This window comes from Cupressus sempervirens, chromosome 4 (genome assembly GCF_028749045.1).
Source record: "Cupressus sempervirens isolate cs-2001-9-10 chromosome 4, ASM2874904v1, whole genome shotgun sequence".
NCBI classification, from domain to species: domain Eukaryota; kingdom Viridiplantae; phylum Streptophyta; class Pinopsida; order Cupressales; family Cupressaceae; genus Cupressus; species Cupressus sempervirens.
The window spans coordinates 554,157,066-554,172,686 of NC_143121.1; positions in this window are offsets into that span (position 1 = coordinate 554,157,066).

A 15,621-nucleotide genomic window follows, 5' to 3' on the forward strand; every position below is an offset into this window, starting at 1 on the left:
GACAGACTAATAAAATTAGTATTTGATTATTTTTTGAAATTAAGTAATCTAAGAAAAGAGCTTTGCCCTATAAAGATGGTGAAAAAAGCAAATTTGTGAAAGAAGACAATCTGCCCTAATTAAAGAATACCAACGTACCAATAGTAATCAAAACCAATTCTTCCCTTGAAAACCAATAACAAGTATGAAGCCCTATCATCGTAGAAATTCAACCAAAGAAATCCCCACTATAATAGCGAAAGCAATTTTGAGACCCTAGTCAGGCAACATCACAATTGAAATAAAGAAATCCAAAGGCAAAACTACAAATCATAAGAAGGATGGTAGATGGTGCAAAACAAGAAAGAGAGGAACCAATTTCGGCAAAAGCAAATCAGAACAGAAGCAAGAATTTAGAGACAAAAGAATCTTTTCAACAAAACTAAGTATGCACCGATCTTTGAGAAAAAACCTAAGATATGCAAAAATCATGACTAGAAGAAGCAAGTGGAACAACCCCAAGTGATTTCAGAGGAAAATAGCACCCCTCTGGGGTTAACATCAAAGAATTAGCCCAAATTGGTTAGCACGCCCAGTCAACTCAAGAACGGACATGACTTCAATCTGGGGATAGCATCTCCATCCTGAAGAGAAGTAGTTTATGTTCTGCTGCACCGAAAGAATGGCCAAACAACAATAAAGAAAGAAACAAGATTCACTAGACAAAGAACTCCAAGAAAGAATAGAGATCGTGAAGAAATCATAATCAACAATCCTTACAGTGAAGGGAAATGGAAAGAATGTCAAGAAAAGGGCATCTACATGCACTAGAATGGCCCAATAAGGAAAAGCTCCAAACTGGTATACATCCTAACTAATAAATGGGGCAACAAGGTAAGTAACATTACCTCTTTTACAGAATAATACTAATTTATTCTTTGTAAAAATGCTAAAGAAAAAGAGGAAATGCTGAAATCAGACAAATATTTTTACAAAGGGCATCACATTAAATTCTCAACATGGAAACCTAACTTCAACAAAAACCATATTAAAAACATTGAATCGATCAAATGGATGGAAAGTTATGAAAGTCCATTAGAATTAATGGAGGAAAATACTATTAAAAAAATTGGTAATTCATTAGGAATAGTTATAGGGTTTGAAGATAATTTTAACAAATCAAACACTATTAGAGTTCTAATAAAACCAGATCTAAAACATCCAGTAAACAAGAAGATTATCACTAACAAATCTATATATTATTTAATTTTTAAAGAATATACTGGAGAAATCAACAAAATTATAGATTCAAACTTATCTAAATCAAATATCAAGAATAACATTAAAGATAGCATAACCCTAAGAAGATGCAAAAGCAAAAAGATAGCAAGGATAAAAGAGGCAATCTCAGAGATGGAAAACTCAAGAGGAAAGCAAAATGCAAAGAAAGAAGCTTGCAATCCAGATAATAGGCAACTAGAAAATAATGATGAAAAAATACAAGAGGAGGAGGATGGTTTGAAAGGGGCTAATTGGACAGAAAACATAGACTACGAGCATTCTGTAAATAAATTCAAAAAATGCAAGGACTGTATATAGGAGAAAGAGACTATAAAAGAAATGGAATCCAATGCTACAAAATTAAAGCAGCTCCTTCATGAAATCCTCCTAACACACAATGATCTAATAGATCAAAGTGTAATAGTGGAAGAAATCCACAAGGAACACAAAGGGAAAAGGAAAAAAGTTATAGAAACAAGAGAAACTTATGGCTTCTGCAGGGAACAAATAAAGGAATAGAGGAATGAGCAAACAAAAGATCCTATTGAGGCAGAAATGGGGAATCAGGTCCAAAAATCAGGTAAAGAAGATGAGTAGATCACAAATAGTTTAGAAGGAATAGTCACACAAAAGGAAACAATAGAGGAAGAGGTTGTTATCCCACCAGCAAATGCAGCTCAGTGGAGCAATGTAACCATCAGGAAAAAAGGGGGTAAGAAAAGCTACAAATTCTGGCAAACTCCTAGCAATGGAAAGGATATGTTTGAACCAACATCAAAGAACATAGTATTTGAGACAAAAAAGAGAGGGTCACACACAAAGTAGCCACAGGGATCATTTGAAGAACTGACAATGGGGTCAGAATCACAAAATAACCCAAAAGAAGATAGTAGCAAGGAAAAGGACAAGAACACTAGGCAAAATCAAAACACAAAAAGAAAGGATTACCACTTGAACAAATTATTGCTCAAAGAAATTATTTTAGAATATTTTTAGGAAGGAGAGGATTTAGCAATAGCGGAGAAAGAAATAAAAGAATAAAATTTGGAGAAAATAGGCATATCAGTAAACCAGGAGGGAATGAAAACTCCTAATTGTGGAAAATCAAAGCTGAAACAAGGAAAGAAATCGCTAAAAGAACTCAGAGACACAGTGGGACAGGTAAAGGAACAAACCAAAATCTTTGATATACTACAAAATGGGAAGGGTAAGAGCCTTCCCAAGGAACAATGAAGATTACAACTTGGAATGCTAGGGGCCTAAATGACCCTAGCAAAAAAGGCTTGTTAAAGCTTCACCTTATTTGAGTATGATCTTATACTACTACAAGAAACCAAATTAAATAAAGAAGAGGGATTAAAACTCAATTAGAAATTGGGAAGATGGAAATTAGAATTCCATCAATCATAAGGAGCCTCAAGAGGACTGGGAATGATCTGGAACTCTTGGTAAATAAATACAGAAGTACTTACCAACCATAACAATTGGATGGGAGCAAGAGTAAGTAGCCTAAAAAAAATTTTGCAAATAATCATAATCAATGTTTATGGGCCCACCCAAACAACAGACAAACAAGAGGTTTGGAACAATATTAGCACCTTCATTAATTCTATGCCCCAAGAAACATTCATCTTAGGAGGTGATTTCAATGTGGTATTAAGAAAGGAGGAAAAATTTAGAGGAGGTAACCCAATATTCAGAGCCATGGAAGATTTCAAACATTGGATTCAGAAGGACATCCTCATGGATATCACTACAAAGAATAGAATCTATACTTGGAACAACAGAAGAAAAGGATTTTTTTACATAGTAGAATGTTTGGATAGATTCCTTATAAAAGGAGAGCTCAATACATATAAGATTGTTCACATAAAAATTCTAACAACGACAGGTTCTGATCACTTTCCAGTGAAGCTGGAAATTAAAGAGCAGATTAAACCCAATAGGAATCTCTTCAAATGTGAGAAAATGTGGTTTATGGACAAAACATTTATGGATTGGATAAGAGAATGGTGGCAGGAGGAATAGTTTCAAGGATCAAAAATGTTTTGCTTTGTATCAAAATTAAAAAGAATTAAAGATTTTTTTTTTAAATGGAACAATTCACACTTCAAAAATATCTTTAAAGAAAAACTAGACATTGAAGAAAAAATAAGTAATTTAAACAAAGAAATAATTAAGAAAGGTATGAATAATGAAGCCTATCTTCTTGAAAAAGAGTACCTAACAAAACAAGAAGAAATTTTATCTAAAGAAGAGATATTCTAGAGACAAAAATCCAGGGAAAAATGGTTACTAGAAGGTGATCGTAATACAAAAAAAATTTCATAACAACACTATCCATAATAGAAGCTTAATTAACATATCAAAGATTAGGAATCTGGAAGGGGAGCTAACTGAAAGTCCAATAGAAATAGCAGATATTTTTGTCAAACATTTCAATGACACATTTAACAATTTTGACTCATCAAAAAAAATATCCCAAGAAGAGATGCTTAAATATATTCCTAAGCTAATTATAGGAGAGGATAATAAATTCCTTAACAAACCCTTTTCTCTTTAGGAATTAAAAATAACGCTCTTTAACAATAACCTAGATAAATCTCCAGGACCAGATGGCTTCCAAGCATTCTTCTTCCAACAATGTTGGGACATTCTAGGAGAAGAATTATGGAAAGCCCTAGAAGCTACTTGAAATGGAGGATCAATCTTAACTGAAATGAATCATACCTTCATCACTCTTATTCCAAAGAAAAATGAAAGTATTGCTCCTGGGGACTTTACACCAATTGCTTATGCAACACAATCTACAAAATCTTCTCCAAAATATTAGCCAATCGTCTTAAGAGATTTCTTCCAAAGCTTATTTCGAAAGAACAAACAGGGTTTTTCTGTGGTAGATCTATTTTAGATGGTATTTCTATCATTTAGGAAACCATTCACTCAACAATTAAAAACAAAGAAGCAAGCATGTTATTAAAACTTGACATCCAAAAAGCATATGATAAGGTAGAGTGGAGATTTCTTTGTAAAACCTTGGAGGCCTTTGGCTTTTCAAAACAATGGATAAATATAATCTTTCAATATATCTCAACCCCCAAAATTTCCCTTCTCATCAATGGTACCCCAAAAGGTTTCTTTAATATCTCTAGGGGCATTAGACAAGGAGACACAATCTCTCCTTTTCTATTCATCATCATGGCAGAATCGTTTGGAAGAGCAATCAAAGCAACACAAGCAGAGAACAAAATTAAAGGCATTAAAGTAACCAAAGAAGTAGAAAACACTACTCACCAACAATTCGCTGACAACACTATTCTTGCAGGTGTTAGTACCTTAAATGAGGCAGAAAAATTGCATCACATCCTTGAGACATACACTAAAGCCTCAAGACAAAGGATTAATGCCAAGAAATCAGAAATATTCTTCTTAAATACAATAGAACATATAGAAGATCAAATATGTAATAAACTAGGGTTCAAAAAGGGTAAAATGTCATTTAAGTATCTAGGAATTTACCTTGACAAAAACAATAAAACCAACCCCAGCTGGGAACACATTCTTAGGAAAATCGAGAATCAAACAGAATCATGGAAGGGAAGATGGTTAACAAAGGTCGGAAGGACTACCAAATCAAAGCAGTACTATCAGCAATTCGAACTTACCAACTCTCTTATTCGCATTTACCCCAAAACATCAACCTAAAAATGGAAAAGAAACTACGTGACTTCTTCTAGAATGGTCTGGAGGATAAGAAAAAAGAAAACTTAATTAGCCGGAGTAAAATTTGTAAACCTAAAATATCTGGGGGATTAGGAATAAAGAACCTAGAATGGCAGAACGTAGCTCTTGGGGCAAAACAAGTTTGGAGACTGTATTATGAAAGGGATAGGAAATGGGCTATAATTATTTATAATAAATATCTTAACCCCATGGATAGCACATCTTTATTTAGAGTTAAAAATCCTCCTAAAGGCTCTACAAGTTGGAATTTTATTATCAAGTGTAGAAACTTGATTTCTAAATACCTCACTTGGGACATAGGGAAAGGTGAAAATGCTTTGTTCTAGGAGGATTCCTGGAATGGACACCCTTCCTTGATATCTTCGAATTTATCACCAAAAGAAATCACCCACCTCAAAAAACTATGGGGTACAAAGGTGAAAGATTACCTTGAAGAAGCTGACTCCGACATAGGTAGGTTATGGAAATGGAGATCCTTCAATAACTGTGGACTAAACCATTCAGATAGAGAAAAACTTGAAAGTATTTTAAAGGATTGACCAATTGCCATAAAGAACAGGGAGGATAAATTAATTTGGGCAGCATCAAAAGACGAGATGTATAAAGTAAAAGAAGGATACAAAAGGATCACAAACTCATAGAGATGGGAAGTCAATACCCTTCCAATCAATCTTTGCTGGGACCCAACAAGACTTCCAAAAGTTGGGATGTTCCTTTAGGCAGTGATGCAAGCGAGAATATTAATGGAAGACAGGGTTTTAAAAAAGGGCTTTGAAGGCCCATCTAGGTGCATACTATGCAAAGAACACAAAGAAAATGTAGATCATCTCCTTTTTGTGTGCAATTAAGCTCAAAATTGTTGGAAGTGGTTCCAAAACAAACAAATTTGGATGACCCGACTTGCAGAAAGATGGATAGACCATCTGCTAGGTTGGCCCAAAGAGGCTTTAAATAAAGTATATGGGAAATAATGGAACATCTCTCCAGCAATCATAACTTGGGAAATATGGAAAGAAAGAAATCTTCATATCTTCCAAAATCAAAGCCTATCAGAACAAGCTCTAATCACAAATATAGAAGTGGCTATCTCGAAAATTATGAATAGTGACCTTAGGAAGAGACCTAGAGTAGAAGGAACTTTCTCCATTTGGGATGCAAAGATTAAAAAGTTATGGCCCTCTCTTACTAACTCCCCCCCCCCCTCCAAAATCATAAAAAGAAAAACGATCTAGCCAGAAAAACATGTAAATGGGAACCCCCTATGCTAGGATGGAAGAAATTAAATTTCGATGGGGCTTCAAGAGGAAATCCAAGTAAGGCAGGAATAGGATGTATAATAAGGGATGATACAGGTAATTGGGTAGTAAAAAGATCCAAATCTTTGGAAAGGGCATCAAATAATATTGCAGAACTAGAAGCAGTAGAAGAAGGGATTAAACTATGTTTAGAACTTAAAATTAAAAAGGTTATGATTGAAGGGGATTCGCAATCATTATTAATGCCCTTAGAAAAGGTAAAACCCCAAACTTGTTATTAAACTCTCAACTTGAAATGATCATCTAATTACTTGCTAAATTCGTCGAAGTAAGGCTTTTGCATATTTATAGAGAAGGCAACAAAGAGGCCGACACCTTAGCTAATTTAGGAATAGATGGAGTTAATTCTTTATCATTTAATCATATTGTATGAATCATAGAAGAAAGTGGCTTTAAGCATTGCCACTTCACTTCTTATGTGAGAACTCATTAATAATAAATCGATACTAGTACTTGATTTAGAGGATATCTCTCACTCGAGTTAATCAATCTTAGTAATGATGTTTCCGTGAGGATTCGACATTTAGTAGAATGATAACATCATTATTAGGGTCTCTAGATCTTTCTCCCTTGTTTATTTAATCATGATTTTCAGAATTTATACTTCAGTTCAGCCTGGCTTGCAAATGGTATTTTTAAGTGATAGTCTGGACATTGCTTACTAGGGCCGCCATGGATACCAACATTTTCCTATTCCATGCTTTTGAAAATTGGACGATGGCTTTCTGTGGCCTGATCAAACAGGAAAGATGGAATACGTTGTTACGACCTATTGACAACATGAGTCGAGTAGCAATTAGTCAGGCTTTGGGAGAAGGGGTTTTTAGCTATGAATATTCATGGAGGACAAATAGTGATATCATAGGGCTCTAGGTAGGGTGCTTAGTGAGAGCTGGAGTGGAAAAATGGGATATTATCAGGTTAACATATAACATCTGTGACCCCTGCTGGTTAATTGGGTTGGAAATAGTGGTTGCCAACATAGATGTGAGGCTCAAGATCCCTCTCCTTGAGGCATACATGGAGCTAGAAGTGGATAGCCTAGAACTAGCTAGAAGCCCGCAACGTCCTTGTCTGGACATAAGGGACAATATCCAGTTTTTCAGAGAGTGGTCAAGAATGGAGGCTAGCATAAATTTCCTATTAAGGTGGAGAGGTATAATTGAAGACCCTAGTCAGGACTAGCTCACTAACTACCTTAGGGCTTTTGATGCATGCATACATGCGGACGTTGATCTCTTCAATCTAGAGGATGTTGAATTTTGCCTGCCCAACTATGATAAATCAAGCAGAGAAAGGTCGACATATGAATTCCGACCAAGCTCAAAGGCTAGTACTCTACTTGAGGCCTAAAAAATTATAATGGTCTTTGAGAAAAATTAGAATTTTCTACAGTTCATGGGTCATTTTGTAGTAGTTACCGACCCAGAAACTTAAATTAGTATATGTTTATAGTATGGATTCCCTCCTCGGTATAGTTTTCATGTATATAAACTAGTAATGAATATAGGACTAGGATACATGACTCTTTTGTATTGTCCTCTTTGAAAGTATGTTGTAGTTAGTTGGATTGTATATAATGACACAAGTATTGTTGAAGATAGTATTTTAGCTAAAGCAAGCCTTGCGTTATGAATTTTGTTTCCAATTTTCTCAATTACTGCATCATTTCGATTTTTAGATTCAAGCTTTTGAATTGGAGGCACCCCCAATTTTAGCTTGATGACATGTGATCTCGACATTATTTTTTGGTTATCACATATTATTAAAAGATAAGCAATGTGCTTGTGGTTGATTCATCCCACGGTCTAGGCACATTAACATTAATAAACTTAAACCCAAAACTTTAAAAATGAAAATATCGTTGATATCTGCTATTTCTTGGAGTTGGCTCCCTTGGATTTCAAATATTGACATTGTTTAATGATGTTATACTAAACTTAACATTTGCTGGCTATTTGTGGTGCTCTCTGTACAGGGACTCAACAATTATTATTATAGAGCATTTTGAGATTTTCCAGAAGGATTTGACACTATTCTATTTAAATCTTATTTGATGTAAACTGGGGTATGCCCCTTTTATCCATGTTTAATATAGGACTTCAGTCCCGGGCAAGACTGGAGGTTTTCTTCCCCCTTTCTTTCCTACCAGTGCCCATCGGAATGGTGGATATAATGTACTTGTAATTTAAATTTATTAATAAAATAATTCAATGCTACAACAGTTTACCGATAAAATAAATAAATTAGTATTTGATATAATTTTGAATGTGATGTCAACACCTAGATTCTATTTCACTTTTTTTAAATAATTGAACAATAGGTTTTCTATTTAACCAAAATAAATGATAATACAAAACCAAAATTAACACTATCGCTAACCCCAATTGACTAAAAATCCATTTTGAGTGCTAACCCATACATTCAATTAGGTTAAATTTTTTAGTCTAAAAACTAATGTTTATTCTTTATATGATCCTATAAAGTTCAATTACACACACACACACACACACACACGTGTGTGTGTGTGTGTGTGTGTGTGTGTGTGTGTGTGTGTGTGTGTGTGTGTGAGAGAGAGAGAGAGAGAGAGAGAGAGGGGGGGGGGGGAATAAACCAAACTAAACTCTAACCACAAATAACCTTGAATACAATTTAATGTTAAACCTTTCATTAATTCATTACATAATAACCCTAACAAAAAGTGCACCCTATTAGTGATTAAATGTGGACCCAAATTGAATCATAACTTTAAACCTAATAAACCTATAAATGATAATGAATCCCAATCATAATACTAAATCAACTAAAAATCATATCCTTAACACTAAACTAATTTTATTTTTTTGATCAGTAAACTAATTTTAACCCTAACTATAAACCTTAATACACTCAAACTCTAAACCTACTCAAAAGCGTTCACATTTTTTAGTATTATACTGAACAACTACAACCCCGAACCTACATTAAATTAGACCTATTTATCAAATTAAAAAATTGGTAATTTTTTTTACATTATAGAACTATACAAGTTCGTATTAGAAAATTTATGTAGTAATATTATATTATATAATAATATTAGAATCCTATTCTTTTAAGATCCCCTCCAAATGCTACTAGCTATATACATATTATATATTTATATAATATATATAGAGAAATATGAGATATATGGAGGCTTTAATTTACACAAAGAAATACTCATATTAAAAAATTAAAACCTTGATATCTCTCGGCTTTCTATATATATATATATATATAGCCGATAGGCTTTCCCATTGGGATTGCCTATAATTGTGATTTGTCTCACGCCGAAAATATGGAGGCGGTTAATAGTTTTTTAGACAGTATTAAAAAAATTTCCTCCTATGCTAGCAACCCAGGATTTCAACTCATGTCAGAGTAAATGTATAGGTGGGAAAGTAAATGCTAATTCAGGCCATCATAGAAATCATTGAACCTAATCTAGTGATATGACTGCCAGTGGTCAAAAATTTGCTCAAATCATGAGCTCGATCTCATTTATGGGCATCATGAGTTATTTACAGCACTATCACAGGCTCCATGTTATGGAAAGCCGGGAATATCATTAACTGTTGCATCTAATATTCACCCATATATTAGCACGACTGTTTCTTAATATGGATATCTAAACTTTATATAAGTTAGATGCATATAGGCCATCCAATTTATTTCTTAAGTAAGTTGTATTGAAATCTAAACATGGATACAAAATTGATTGGATTGCTCCCATCACGTTAGGATGGATCATCACGTAACAGAGCCCATCACATTAGGATGGATCATCACATAACAGAGTAATTACAATAATCCTATTTTTATGACTTGGTGTGATATCTCTTTACTATCATTTATGAGAGTTAAATACTATACTCAAGTGTTAGCGCTGCCATGGTGTCTTTAAATAGTGAAACTTTTTTCATATTTCCAGTATCCACTATCAGGCATGGGATTATTGTAGAAGACTTCTGCCAGAATTTGCAGCTTCAGGTTGACATTTATAATTTTCTATTTCAGTTTTATGTTTTTGTCAAATTTTTAGATTGAAAAATACTTTTGCAGATTGCAGATTGCTTTAAATCTGAGTTGGAATAGCTTGTTTTGGAAGATAACAGTTGAATTAGATAACATAAGTTTGTTAAGATCTATATATCTCGATAATAATCAATTTTTTTTATCAACTTCCTCCTTCATTTGGCAAGCTTTCAAGTTTTATAGTATGTAATTTTTCATACAGTAATCTTACTAGGCTCTAATATGACCCCCGGACCTACCTAATTCACATTGAGGGATTAATGTGGGCACTCAACAATCGTTTTGACTTTGTAGTCTTTGTTATTGAAAAAACAAATCCATGAATCATCCTGGGCCTTTGTATATCCTCTTAATAAACTACATCATTACCTTTTTTGGGATCTCTTTATTTTGGATGTATTAGCAATTGTGAACCAATAATCTCATTATTATCCCATTTTATCATATTAAAAATAGGGAAACAATGATTTGCTAAGTGTATTCGAGTTCTTGTCTCATTACCGACCTCAATAGACAGGTTCTTAAATATGGTCATTTACAATTGTGGGTATTATGAATCTGTCGTTTACCAGACTAATTTTCTAATCGCTACTCTGTTTACAGTTGGGTTACTCTGCATTTTGATTCACATTTACAACAATTACAATTGAAGATCTCAGACCTTTCTATTTTTGGTTGGTTTTTCAACTAAATCCTTGTTGGGTTCTTTAGTCATTCGAATGGTCACGTTTATACACAAACTGTTGCTTAGAGAAGTTTCCAGAGCCCATACATTACTGCTGTAACATCTTTTACAAATTTTGTGCCTGTCTGTATGTAGTATTTTCAGAAGGTATTGGTTGTTATGTGGGCTCTCGTGTACAGTACCTTTTTGGTGTGTAGTATGTCTAACACAAGCTGTCTGTTTCACTCACATTCATACAAAAGGGAACCCACGAAAATTTTAAGCTCAGTTAGATCATATATTGGTGTGTTGGAGGGGGTACAAATATCACGTTATAATTTAAGAAGTTTTAGTTCCTTTTGTTATAGTATTGGCCATCCAAATAAAGATAACATATAATTCTATTATTCCTTAGTTTTAGACCTATCAAGCTATATGTACTAGACTAAAAGACTGATTAGATGAGTTCCAAGATTTAAGATAAATTCTACATTTTTTTTGAATCTTTTATTCACCACTTCAGGAACTCTGTCATGACAGCAATTATGAAGCAACTAAAACATCAATGGGCCAAATCATGGCAATAGCTATTATGGTAGTAGGAAAAATTTCACAGTTTATTATTGGTAGCATTTGTTTTTTTTCTTAGGCATCTAGTGTATGTGATTGTCCCTTTTGAAGGCTGTCATCTTGTTACTTCAGAGGTTTATTTTTTCCAACAAGTAGGATTTACACACTAAAATCCAGTAAAATCCATAGATAATTTGATGATTTTGGCAGTTAAAATATGACAATTCTCTACTATTTTTGCTTGCAGATTAAGTACAGATTGTTTAATTGAATGTTGAATCATGTTGATTGTTGGAGTACTAAAACATTTCATGTTTAACAAATAAATATGGAACCATCTTTTATATCTTATTGAACACATATTTCCAAAAAAAAAAGATTAATTATGCGTTTTCCCATTCAAAAATAAACATGCCTGTATTTTCTAAAATATGTATGCATTTCCCCAGTAAATAAATAAACAATAGTTAAATTCTAAATAGCTACAATCTTCTCTAAAACTAGATACATTTTCTTCCAATTCAATGGGTAGCAAAATCCATAGTTATATTTGAATATAGTTATATCGATGGCAAAAGTGGATTCTAAAATTCTAATTAGTTGCCTATGTTTGAATCATAGTTATATTTGAATATTTAAAAAATAATTATATTGATAGTAATTACATTATATAATTTATGTTATTAAAATATTTTATAGAAAAATGTTTATACTAATAGAATTTATCATATAAATTTATTAATAGTTTTTTAGCTATTTCTGAATATTTTATTATTTTATATTATTAAACTTTCGGTTAGAAAATATATTTTATTATTTTTAAGTACAAATACTTATGTTATTATAAATTAAGTTTTTAATTATATGTTACAAAAATGTTTTTATGTCAAGCAGCCAACAAACTATTATGAAACACTACTACACCTTTTCATTTTCTGATATTTTAATATAGTAAGATGATTTTAACTATGATACATTCAAAGAAGGAAGTTCTACTTGTTATAATTTTGAGCTGCGAAATTTAAATTACAATGTTATGCTTCAAAATTTAACATTTGTAATTGTTGGTTTTGTTTACCATGTGTTTTGGTTTATGGCATTCTTAACTTCTATTTTTTTTAGCCATGTACGTAATAGATAAATACATACATATTTTATATATACTATTTTATTTTTCGTATGAATGAAAGATTTGGACCAAATCTGATCCAATTTTTATTTTTCTTTGTTTATGGATGCAGCTTGGGGTTTGTGTTTGTTTGCAAATTGTTATAGTTTGAGTTTTTGATAAATTAGTTCAAGTTATTTTGATAAATTTAAAATCTTGTTCAAATATTTCCACTGTAAAGCATTTGGTTTAATTCTTAACCATTTTCCTTTTATGTACATGTTTTTTGCTCACCAACCACAAATAGGGGACTCAAACTATTAATTTCAATACTTATACATTACAACCCAACTCTTTAGAATAGCATTCATTCATGCATTTACACTTATTTTTCATTAAAAAGGATACTCATGCAAATTAGTTATAATATATGGATAAAATTAATTTCCATTCAATACTATCAATGTTCCTATTGGTTCTCTTTTTTATATTTAACATTTGTTTTGGTTTTTAGGTCATGGCTAATCCTCCCCAACCTCACCACATAATAGACATCTTGAACAGTACATCAGAGGTCAATACTCCACAACCATATATGGGGTCTCATGGGTCTATCAATTGGAATGGGTATCCCCAAATTGAAATACAAAGTCTTGCGAATTGTGCTTCTCAAAATTGTGCTCAACTATATGCACAAATGAAAGTGGCAAGCATACATACATGTGATGTTCAAGAATTTGAGATCATTAGGGTTGAGGAAGTTTTGCAAGAAATCAATTTACAACAACTTGATTACTATCATTATTGCAATTATCTAAGGGAGATTCATGCTAACGAGTATTACTGACAAGGGAATGCACCTATTATTTGTTGTGCTTTTTAAGACTATCTTAACCATCCATAAAGCATGCTTCACTTGTGTTATCCCTTTTTGGTGATTATTAGTGGTTACTCTATTACAACTCTCCAAAAAAAGGGGTTTTTTGATACTTCTCCTATTATTGTAATACACGAGTCGACCTTATGTTCCTCCTCTATTATGTCGTATGTTGATTGAAGTTTAATTTATACACACTTGGTTCTATTTTGAATACAACTATGCATTACATATATCTCCAACAACTATTCACTTTTCTTCTTCCTTTACCCTTACATAGTTTACTTTTCTTAAAGAGATGCCACATTTGTTTGATATTATAAATGAGCTACAATATCTACGAAATAGCTCATATATATTTAACTATAATGATTTTTTTTCATGGCACAATGTTTTATATGCTATTATGTCTGTCACATCTTCATGCATCTTTGCACACTTTTGTCGTATGTTTATGTTTACACACTTTAGAATACAAGTTTGAGCACTCTTTTCAATCTATTCTCACACTTTATTCGACAAACTTGGGCTTCACCAAAGCAATTTTGGTGTATCGTTTCCTTGTATGTCCTCTCATGTTTAGACAATTGCCACACATATATGTTTTGGTTTGAAAATAAAGTCAATAGATACGATTAGAACTATCTCTTTATTATAAATTAATATCATGTTCCTAAGTAGTTATATATACTAACATCAATAAATGATATTCTACCATTTCTGAAAACCAACTATTCTTTTCGATCATACTAACCACTTATGGAAAACATTACTTCTCATCCAGGAAAACGCTTGGCAACAAAAAAATGTGTATCTGAAGAAATTACTTTTGGATTGCACATTCCTAGTATGCCTTCTTACCTATATTCCTTTTGCACATGTACATGTTTTTCTATATAAGTAATAATAACCGAGTATGCATTATTTTAGCATAGAGTTAATTTGATGTTACCTTCCATTTTATTTCGCTTAAATTCATAGTGGGAGTCCACTATAGTTACTAATTCATTTCCCTCCTACACTTCACCATAAGCATTCTTTCAACCATATCAAAGTCACCTATAACTACTCTTATTATACTATGACCACTATGTTCCCATACAAAGTGGTACCATACTATAATGCTTAGGTCCAACCCTACTAATGTAATGTAGCCTTTTATGACATTGACAACCACATGCTCCTCTAAGTCGACCACTTGTTCTGACTACTATGTTTGTAAATTTGAACAAGATAATGATTGTTATCTGTCTCAGTTTATAGGGAAAATTCAATCTCCCCAAATGATGTCTCAAACTCTTATGGAAGATGCTATCAAACTTATCAACAATGAAAACAATCAGTTGCAACTGCATCTCCAAGTATTTGGCATTGCACCGTTTGGACAAGGAACTCAAGCAAAAAATAGATACAAGTTAGAGCTCTCTGATGGCCTTCACCTACAAAAAGAAACCTTGCCAAGGAAATTTAATGATCTTATACTTTCAGAGGAAATCCAAAAAGGTTCTATAATACATGTCACCCACTATTCTATTCCCACCATTTGTGAGTTGAGGTAACTCCACTTCCACTCCACTTCTATTTAATGAATCCCTTCATGTTTTATTATGCAAATATGTACCCTTACTAATATTATTATTTTACCTACCTTTTTAGGTGGATTGTAATCTTTGACTTAGAGGTTTTGTGCACAAAACATGATATCATTGGTGTTCCCATCTTCTTGTTCAAAGAGCCAGGGAAAACTATAAACCACTCCTTTGTTAGTCCATTGAGCACAGGAAAAAATGTTGATCAGATAGGAACTTTAGCGCATATGACTCATACTAAATTGATGTTTGGCCTCGATGAATGTCTATAGAAAAAATGTCACACTTTAACAATCACTCCATTTAGAAGTTTGAACCCATATCAAACAATGTGGACTATTAAAGGTCATGTGACCATGAAAAAGGAAAAATACCAATTCAACTCAAAGAATGGGAATGGTCATATGTTTAGTTTTGACATTATTGATACTGAAAGGACT